The following is a 9,663-nucleotide window of genomic DNA, read 5'->3' as shown; positions in this document are numbered from 1 at the left end:
AAAAAAAAAAAAAAAAAAAAAAACAAAATAAAAAAGATAGAGTGGCCAACGGCAAACGAAAGAGGTTAGCAGGGAAGAAAAGTCGGTAATCGCCTGGTTGTAGAGGCGGCGGGAGAGCTCAGTGTCGAATTCAATTACACGGCGGAGCAGCGACTGCTCGCCGGCGGTGGTTCCCAGTCCATCGTTCTTTACACCGGCAGGCGGCAGTGGATTAACAAAAAAAAATAATAATAATAATAAATTTAAAAAACAGCAGGTTTAGGCCCAATTATAAAAACTTCGGCCCAATTAGAAACACAATAAATTGTTCTAAATCCACTGTTTGTCCAAATATTGGGAAATGGAAATGGGCTAGAACGCCTAAAACGTTGTCTAAGAGGTAAATGAATCAATTTTTTTTTATTTATTGATTTAAGAGTATATAATTTATGTTTGCGATCATTTTTTCCCCAAACAAGCTTTGTTTTCTTCTTTTTTTCTGAGTTTGGTTCATCTGAAAATACCTTCATTATGTATATATACATTGGCGTCTTTAAATATTAATACGTTTAGTTGGAAGTTAAGCGCAACTGGTTCTATGGTGTAGTGGTTAGCACTCTGGACTTTGAATCCAGCGACCTGGGTTCGACTCCCGGTAGGACCTTTTATTTTTTTGCCATTCTGTCGGTGCCTGACATTACTGCAATTTGCAATTGCATTTGGGAAATCGACAGAAATAGACTTATTTATTCTGTCGGTGCCTGACATTACTGCAATTTGCAATTGCATTTGGGAAATCGACAGAAATAGACTTAATTAAAATAGTTAATTCCAGAAATAGTTCTCGACTATTATTTTTATTTCAACTTTTAGTTTGATCCCTTAACTATTAATTTTGTATTAATTTTAGTTCTTCTGTTAAATTTATATTAAATAGGTGTTAAAATTGAAGACAAACATGTAAAATTAAATATTTGAGCCTTTTATATATTACTAAACTGTAATATATAGGTGTTAAAATTGAGGGCAAACATGTAAAATTAAATATTTGAGCTATATTACTAAACTGTAATATATAGGTGTTAAAATTGAGGGCAAACATGTAAAACTAAATATTTGAGCCTTTTATATATTACTAAACTGTAATATATAGGTGTTAAAATTGAGGGCAAACATGTAAAACTAGATATTTGAGCCTTTTATATATTACTAAAATGTAATATATATTTCGTGTAATTTTTTCAACCTACTGAAGCATAACAATTCAACAATTGCCTCTACTGAAACTCGAACCCACTCCCATCATCCATGTAAAAGTGTTAATCGGGACACTGGGTGCCACTTGACCACAAGGTCTTTGACATGATTACCAAATTTTCAATCCGAAAAATGGCAAAATAGAAAAATAAAAAATTAACACAAACTAAAAAAAAAAAAAAAAACAAACCATACGGGTGCCCTTTTCTACCATTTTTGTTATCAAATAAAAAAATATAATACAACAATAAAATATACAATAACACTCCACATCCATTTAGAGAATTTACAAAAAAAATAATAATAAATAAATAAAATATTACGGAGTATGTATTACATTGCAGTAATATATAAAAGGCTCAAATATTTGATTTTACATTTTTGCCCTCAATTTTAAAACATATTTAACATAGATTTGACAAAAGGACCAAAGTTGGTACAAAATCAATAGTTAAAGGACCAACTTTGGTCAAATTAAAAGTCGAGGACAAAAATTGGTAAAAGTCAATAGTCGAAGGATCATTTATAGAATTAACTCTTAATTAAAATAACTTGGTAATTTCACATGTATTAATACTCAATTTAGTCTTCAATTATAGTAGTGTTACCAAAGTTAGTCTTCGACTATATTAATTTTATTCAATTTAGTCATCGACTATACTATGTTTTCTCAATTTAATCATTGATTCTAATAGTCGAGGACTCAATTGGGTAAAACCATCAAAGTCGGTGACCTAATTAAACAAAAAAAAAAAGTCATTTAGGACTAAATCGAGGAAAAATACTATAATCGATGACTAAATCGGGAAAAATCACTATATTTGAGGACTAAATCGGATATTAACTCGGCCAAAATAGATACTCCGTAATTGGATAAGCTTAGGATTTTTTTTTCATAAAATGGTCAAACGCATTGACTTATAATTTTTTTAAACCGGTCAAACACAATGTCATATATTAATTTTTTTTCCCACAATTTTAAAATTGCTTACAACTTCCTTTAAGGATCCATTTGAAAACCTGAAAAATGATTCCTGGAAGTTAACTTTTTGGATTTTCTAGAGTTTGGGTACTCAAAAAAAAATAAAGTTAAAGGAAAATATTTATTCTCGTTAACGAAAAAAATGTCCAATTTGGAATAAAATACCTTCCTAATTTTTTAGTCAAAAGATATTTTTTTAATTCTTTATTCTCAATTTCTCTCTTCACTCTCTTCTTTTAAGTTAGCTTCCGAATTATTATTATTACCACTACCACTAACACCAGCATCACCACCACCGAGATGCTTTCTCCAGTGAAGAGATTTATGTGCACATGACCCAAATCAAGGAAGGGGTCAAATGGGATACATGAAAGGGAAAAACTAGTCTTGTTGGTCCCGATAGAATAAGAGAGTGAGTCTAGGAAGGGGTGAATAGACTCGCTAGCAGTTTTTTAAAATTTCTTCACGAACCGTTATTCTTTACCAAAGGGTAGGAATAAAGAATCGATCAGAGTTTAGTTTGCACAGCAAAAAATGTACTTAATATCTTTTAGATGATCTTTGCACGTTTGTTTTGCTTAGATAAAATACTTAGGCTTGGTTGTGATGGTGAAATGCAAGCAGTAATGAAAATAGCAAGTAAGTAAAGAGAGAGAGAGAAAGTTTTTATAGTGGTTCGGATATTAACAAAGCGTAGTCCACTACTCTCCACAACTTGTGAAGGTTTGCACTAATCACTCCTTAGTACAATGTCACCACCCAATTTGTCTTCTTGATTACAAAGCCGGACTACAAACTTGCCTTTTTCTACATATCCAAGTAGAGAGTGTTGTTTGAAGAATTGTTTTCTTCTTTTCTCCTACTGAAATCTTGGCTTGTTGAGTCTGGATCTTTGCTTGTTGAAGTAGCTCAAGATTTCTGAGAATCTGGATATTAACGTTGTAGCTTAGACTCTCTTCTCAATCACTGGTCACTTATTGCTTGTAAGGCTTAAAGCTTTTCATAAAACTTATATGTTCTTAGAATGACCAGCACCTCCTTTTGAATGTGAATGGGGTATTTATAGGTGAGAGATTTTGTCGCGTTGGAGGGGAAGATAAAATTTCAAACCTCTATTGACCAGTGTGTAAGGACCGTTGGGTATTGGGCACATGTGGGTGTCAATACTTTCTAGCCGTGACTCGGTTTGTCCACAAATGATCCCATACTTAAGGCTTCAGACAGAATTCGCTTAGAGAATGTTTCTAGCTTGTCTAATTGAGTTGTTTAACAACTCGTGCCTTTGTTGGTCAACCACGAATGATTGACTTTATCATTCGTCCCATAACTCCTCGAATGATTTTCCTTTACTCTTCGGCCTTGATAAATACAAGAGGTAGACCCTTCCATGACTCGATCTTTTGCAACCTCTCAACCTTTATCTTTAGGTCTTCGAGTCTTTTTTCTTCTACACTTCCTCCTTGATCACGAATCATTGAAGACTATAAACTCGGGTTAAATGAAGTTACCACGAGGTGATGTATATGAGTACTTGTGGCCTTTTCTTCTAGTTAACGATTCGTCCAAGACAAGAACTCGACCTAACAAAAGAATTGGGGGGCCTAAACTCCTAAGTTTGGTATCATCAAAATCTAAGTACAAAGTGTTCCTAACAAGCTTGACGCTTGTTTGACGGAAAACACGTGTCTGGCTAAAGTGTGTGTAAAATACGCGATTTTTCGCATAATTAATTTTTCTAATTCTAAAATCTACTATATATATATATATATATATATATAACAGTCAAATTAGGCCTATAATAGGAAGAAAAAATGACAGTCAAATTATTAAATCAAATGAATGGTTCAGATTGTTTAGATTTTTATTTTTCCTTGAGATTTTCAAATTTATCCTTAATTATTAACTTATTGATTTCAATAAGAAAGATCTTTGGTTCGAACCTCATCCCAATCAAATTTGGCATAATTAAGTTTCTCACTCTATTTTACTCTTATAAATTAAATAAATTAGTAGGTACAACAAAAAAAATGATATATATGTATTTCTTTAATTTAGAATCATGTGTCTACAATGCCTTTATTTTAAAAAATTATTCATCATCAAAAAATTAAATTAAATAAGAGAAATCATTTTATTAGTTATATTGTCTTTATTTTCTCCAATGCAAAGATTCTTTTTACACTGTCCATTATCTTCTTTTTACACTATCTTGTAATTAAATAGCAAAGTTATAATACAAAATAATGTTATATATTTATTTACCAAGTATTTTATTAATACCATGAAAAAAATAAAAAAAAAATAGTTTGAAGCTAATTATATTAACTACTTGGGGATTGGTTGACAAACAAAGTATTCAAATAATATAACCTAACAAATTGAAGTGTGATCACTCTATTTACTCTTATTGAATTAAATAAATTAGTAGTTACAACAAAAAATGATAGATATGCATTTCTTTAATTTAGAATTATGTGTCTACAATGCCTTTACTTATAAAAAAAAGTATTCATTATCAATAAATTAAATAAGAAAAATAATTTTATTAGTTATATTGTCTTTATTTTCTCTAATGCAATAATTCTTTACATTAAAATTCATCAATTGATATTCAGTACATTGTTCATTGTGTTTTTTTTACACTACCTTGTGATTAAATATCAAAGTTATAATACAAAATAATGTTATATATTTATTTACCAAGTATTTTATTAATACCATGAAAAAAAAATTTTTTAAAAAATAGTTTGAAACCAATCATATTAACTACTTGGGGGATTTGTTGACAATGAGAGTATTCAAATAACCCAACAAATTGAAGCCGGAAACTACCTCGTAATATCTTTGGACTACATCATATTTAAAATGTTCAAATTTGTACTACTTTATCTAATTTTATTCCTTAAACTAAGGATTTCTTTATCCACAATAACTTATTCAACAATAATGGTTGAACCAAATGAACCCCGAACAAAACACCTAAAGGAAAATCCATAACTTCATATATCATAATCTCATTGCATGGCGTTGTCATCTATGCTACCACAACTATACGTTGTCATCTTAGCTTGTTGTCCCTTTCTCTCATTCTCTCTCTCATAACTATACGTTGTTCACCAACTCTGCCAAAATTGAAATGGAATGACCTTTGTATGAAACCGTTAAGGAATTGTTCAGCACGCGGTTTTGTGTTTATGGGAGATGGGAAAGTGAATTTAAAATTCATGACAGTCATCAAAAGTAACCACATTGATGAAGGATTAAATGTGTATTTTGATTCACCATCATGTCTACTATGTATGGACATGCAGTACCGACGACCATGTAAAGTATGAATAAAATAATGAACTTTATCACCTCTATTTATGTTTTGTTGCTCGTTGGAAGTGAACGATGTAAACATATACATGTTAATAAGAGAGAATACTGTTTTGAAGAACAAAAGGAATTGGTAGACAATCACAAAATGATTATGTTAGAATTTGAGCTAGTTTTTGTGCTCGGATAATGTTTGTAAGAGTCCTTTAGAGAACATCTCTTACCTTAGTTCTCTCGGATACGATGGTTGACTTTACCAATCGTCCCTTAACTCCTTGAATGATTTTTCTTATCACTCGGTCTTGATAATACACAAGTGGTAGACTATTCCATCCTTCGGTATTTGCAACATCTCAGTCTTGAAAATCTTCACTCTTCGAATCTTCTGTCTTCATAGTCATTCAATTCATCTCTAATTACACTTTGTTTCGAGTTGTTGACAGATAACCCCTCGGGTTGATCTCGACTCATTGTCTTGAGAATTAACCAATCGGATTACTCTATGATCTGGTGTTGAGGCTGACTATTCGAGTGTTCTTTCAGATGTTACATTTGAATCATTTGGGTAACCACTCGGTTAAGATCTAAATGTTGAGCAGACTAACTAAGTCTAAGGAAAAAGAAGAATTTGAGGGGTCTAAACTCCTAAGTTTAGTATCATCAAAATCTATTACAAAATGTTCTTAACAATTTTTCCATTTTTTATGATGCCAAAACCTATACCCATACTATAAGGTTGAAATTATCCATGAAAAGGATTTTTCATTACATACAACTAAATAGTTGAGTTTAACAATTTGAAATTTTCTAGGAGTATAAATTTTTGAAAATAAAAGTCAATTCGACCCACACAAAATCATTTTATTAATCATCAAAATATTACATTTACAATCAAAGCAGAAATAAGGCTAACTATTACGAAAATTAACCCTAGGCCTATTGCTGCTTGGTTTGGCTCCCTTGACATTCTTGTCTGCTAGGTCAAGGCTTAGGTTGATTTCATGGCTTGTCCCTCAAATTTTTCCTTTGAGAACGAGGTGATCATAAAAATGAGCAATTCTAAAACACAAGTAATTGTGGAAGGTTTTAGTGATGTCAGCCCCTTCAATTACACCTCGTCTCCACCATCGGATAAGTTTAGTTGTGCCCATTCCATCTGAGAATGAAACGTTATTGTCCCTTAGCAACTCGAATATTGTGTTGTTGATGGTGTTGTATGAATCTGTGCTCAAGACCTTCGTGAAAGATTCTAACCTAGCATTAACCCTTCATTCAGCTTCAACTACCTCATCTCGTTGCTTCTTCTTTTCCCTTTCAGCTTCCTTGACCCTTCGTTGTTCCTGCTCAATCTTTTTATTCATTGAGTACAGGTAGTCTTGCTTTCACACATTATTCCAATTCTTCATGGAAGCTGGGATGTTAAAGCATCTGAACTTTTCACCACTTCCATCCTTGTAAGGTTGATATGGAACTTCTTTCATTTCTGCATCAATAGTCAATTTGATCTTGAAGGAAGTCTTCCTTGCGCTGCCACTTCTCGCCCTGTAAGGTTGAATGGAAAGCAAAGGAGCTGGAGGATTATGATGGGTGGAACTTTCTTCCCCCTTTTTGGCATCATCCGAGGAATAGCGCGCTGCTACTGGTACCTGAGGCAGGGACCGAATCGGGTCTATGAGTTCTAACATTTCATCGCGCATCACCACCAAATTCTTGCCTAGGATAAGTTGACTCCGAGATTGTGATTTGATTTCTCGCAAGCGAGAGCAACTTTACCCTCGTAAAGTTCGTCATCAAATCGTCGTCGTAGCATTTTAGCGACGAAAACGTTGCTGGTTTAGCGACGGATATTCCGTTGCTATACTTAGCGACGGAAGTTTTCGTCGCCAATTCGTCGCAAAAATCAGCGTCGAAATCGTCGCCTGAAAGAATATAATGACGGATTATTTTAACGTAGCGACGAACGTTTCCATCGCTAAAACGTAGCGGCAGAAAAAAATTGTGTCGCTAAATTCTAGCGACGCCCAGGGATAAAAACCACCATTGAGTAGCACCCTCCAATGTAGAAAAGAACGCTCGATAATGTATAAGGTCCTCTACTCTGACTATTAGCAATTAAGCCTTGAATCCAACCAGGTGATCACTCGGGTCGTCGGTCCCGTCATAGGTAAGCATGGAGGGACATTTGAAGTTCTTCGAGTCCTTGTAGTTCCAGACTTCTATAGTAAACGGGCAGGTAGACAACAGTGATTCTGCGATTGGTCTAACCTTCCCCATCAATTTGTGCTACGCACTTCTTTTGCCAACTTCACGACCTCTCGGGCTTGGGTTTCCCGGGTAGGTTCCAAAGTCTCCAAACTACTTTCCTCCGTCCATTCCATGCCTTCCTCCAGGTCTTGTACTATCCCCCTCAACTTTTCAGCCTGCTAGACGGCCTCCTCGTAGCAACATTAGGGGTTGTATCGGTTCGGTCAACGCTTGGCACTAGTAGTAGTGTCTTTTGAACTGATGCGCTCGAAGGTCAACTGATGGTTGTGCAGGCTCAAGTACTCTGCCAATGACTATAGTCGCTCTTGCTTTCCATCTTCTCCTTACTAACACAATGAACTAGACCTCTAAGCATTGCACCGAGGTGGGGTTCTGATCGATTAATCGCCCTCGTACTGGTGGGGCAAGAGGGCCGCCCGCTCGATGGTCAACTCTGTTGCCTAGTCTTGCACTAACACCTTTAAAATGCGGTTCACAACCTCCACAGCAATCACCCATGGTCTTTCCTCCTTACACACCGGTAGTATGCTGGCCCACGGCGCTGGTGGTGGCGATTACCGTGGATTAACCACTAGCTCTCTTCTTTGCCTAAACGACCATACAGAATTAGGCCTACTAAGTGTGTCACATAGGTCCCGCCTTGATTGGGCTCCATCCCCTAGTTGTAAACACCATGATCTTCACGTATCGATCACTAATGACTCGAACCCAAAATCAATAACTTTTTACTAACAATGTAATGTTAGTTTGATGACTCTTGACTAGCCGACAACTAACTAACAAAACCGTTAAAAAATGAAGTAAAGTGTGTAACATTGAGTAACAAAAGGTAAAGAAACTTAAAAGAAATAACTTCGACATAAATTTCCTTAAGCCATTTTAATTTCATGATCCCACTTGCACCTTTGGAAGGGGCATTTATATAAGAAGGCTTAGTACACAAAAGGAAATTAAATTCCTAAAAATTGGTCTACCAAATATGGCTTTAAGCTATAAAATTACTTCCTAAAATACAATGGAAAAGCGGAGCAAATTAAGTAACAAATTTCGTAATTCAATTTTAAGGAAGATCCTCCAAATCTTGTGGATCCTACATTTTTTTTATACCTCGTTCGAGCCTTTGAAAGTTACCAACGTGCCAATGAAGCGAAGGGTTTGTGGTCTAAGCAGCTCCCGAGAGCGTGAATCGACTTGCCACTTCTAGGCCTTTCGCCCAGTTCCTAGTACCACGCCCAACAATACTAAAAGTTCATTTTAATACATTGAATATTTATTTTTTTCAAAGTACATTATTTATGCACTGAAGATTCATTATTTGGTATGCTACCAAATAATAAATTTTTAATACACAAATAATGTACCTTCAATATTTTAAAAATGAACGTTTATTCATGGTCCACAGTATAATTTGTTGCAACCTTTCCAAACACTGCAAATTTAATTTCCCTCCTTCAAGATTTACTAGCCCTAAACATTTTTTAAAAAAACTTGCAAATAATTTCGTTTTAACAAAAAAAAAAAAAGAGTTTTTTTGGCTCAAAATGTGAGAACAAAGCTCTTCGGTAAAATGTGAGGATTGATCTCAGCCGCTCATCAGGGTTCATCAATGGTTGAGGGGTTAAATTTTATAATTATTAAAAAAAAAATTAAGAGGGGGTCATTTTATAATTATTGCAAACTTCAAAGTTTAGTAATGGTAAGATTCTAGCTTTTGATTTCTCAAGATGGAGAACATGAATGTGTGAACACTTTTACCGGGAGAAGTGTTCTCATATGAACCGTCCCCTTATATATATATATATATATATATATATATATATATATATATATATATATATATATATATATATATATATATATAT

The 9,663-nt window shown here is 34.1% G+C and overlaps 1 non-coding gene across 1 annotated transcript; it reads left to right on the top strand.

The window, feature by feature from the left end:
- Positions 1–571: 571 nt before the first annotated feature.
- On the top strand, positions 572–643 carry TRNAQ-UUG. The gene has a single exon. It is a non-coding gene; the product is annotated as a tRNA-Gln (tRNA).
- The last annotated feature ends 9,020 nt before the right edge of the window (positions 644–9,663 follow it).

This window comes from Ipomoea triloba, chromosome 13, assembly GCF_003576645.1.
Source record: "Ipomoea triloba cultivar NCNSP0323 chromosome 13, ASM357664v1".
NCBI classification, from domain to species: Eukaryota; Viridiplantae; Streptophyta; class Magnoliopsida; order Solanales; family Convolvulaceae; genus Ipomoea; species Ipomoea triloba.
The sequence above is the reverse complement of the archived record's forward strand: the minus strand, read 5'-3'. Positions and strand labels throughout refer to the sequence as shown.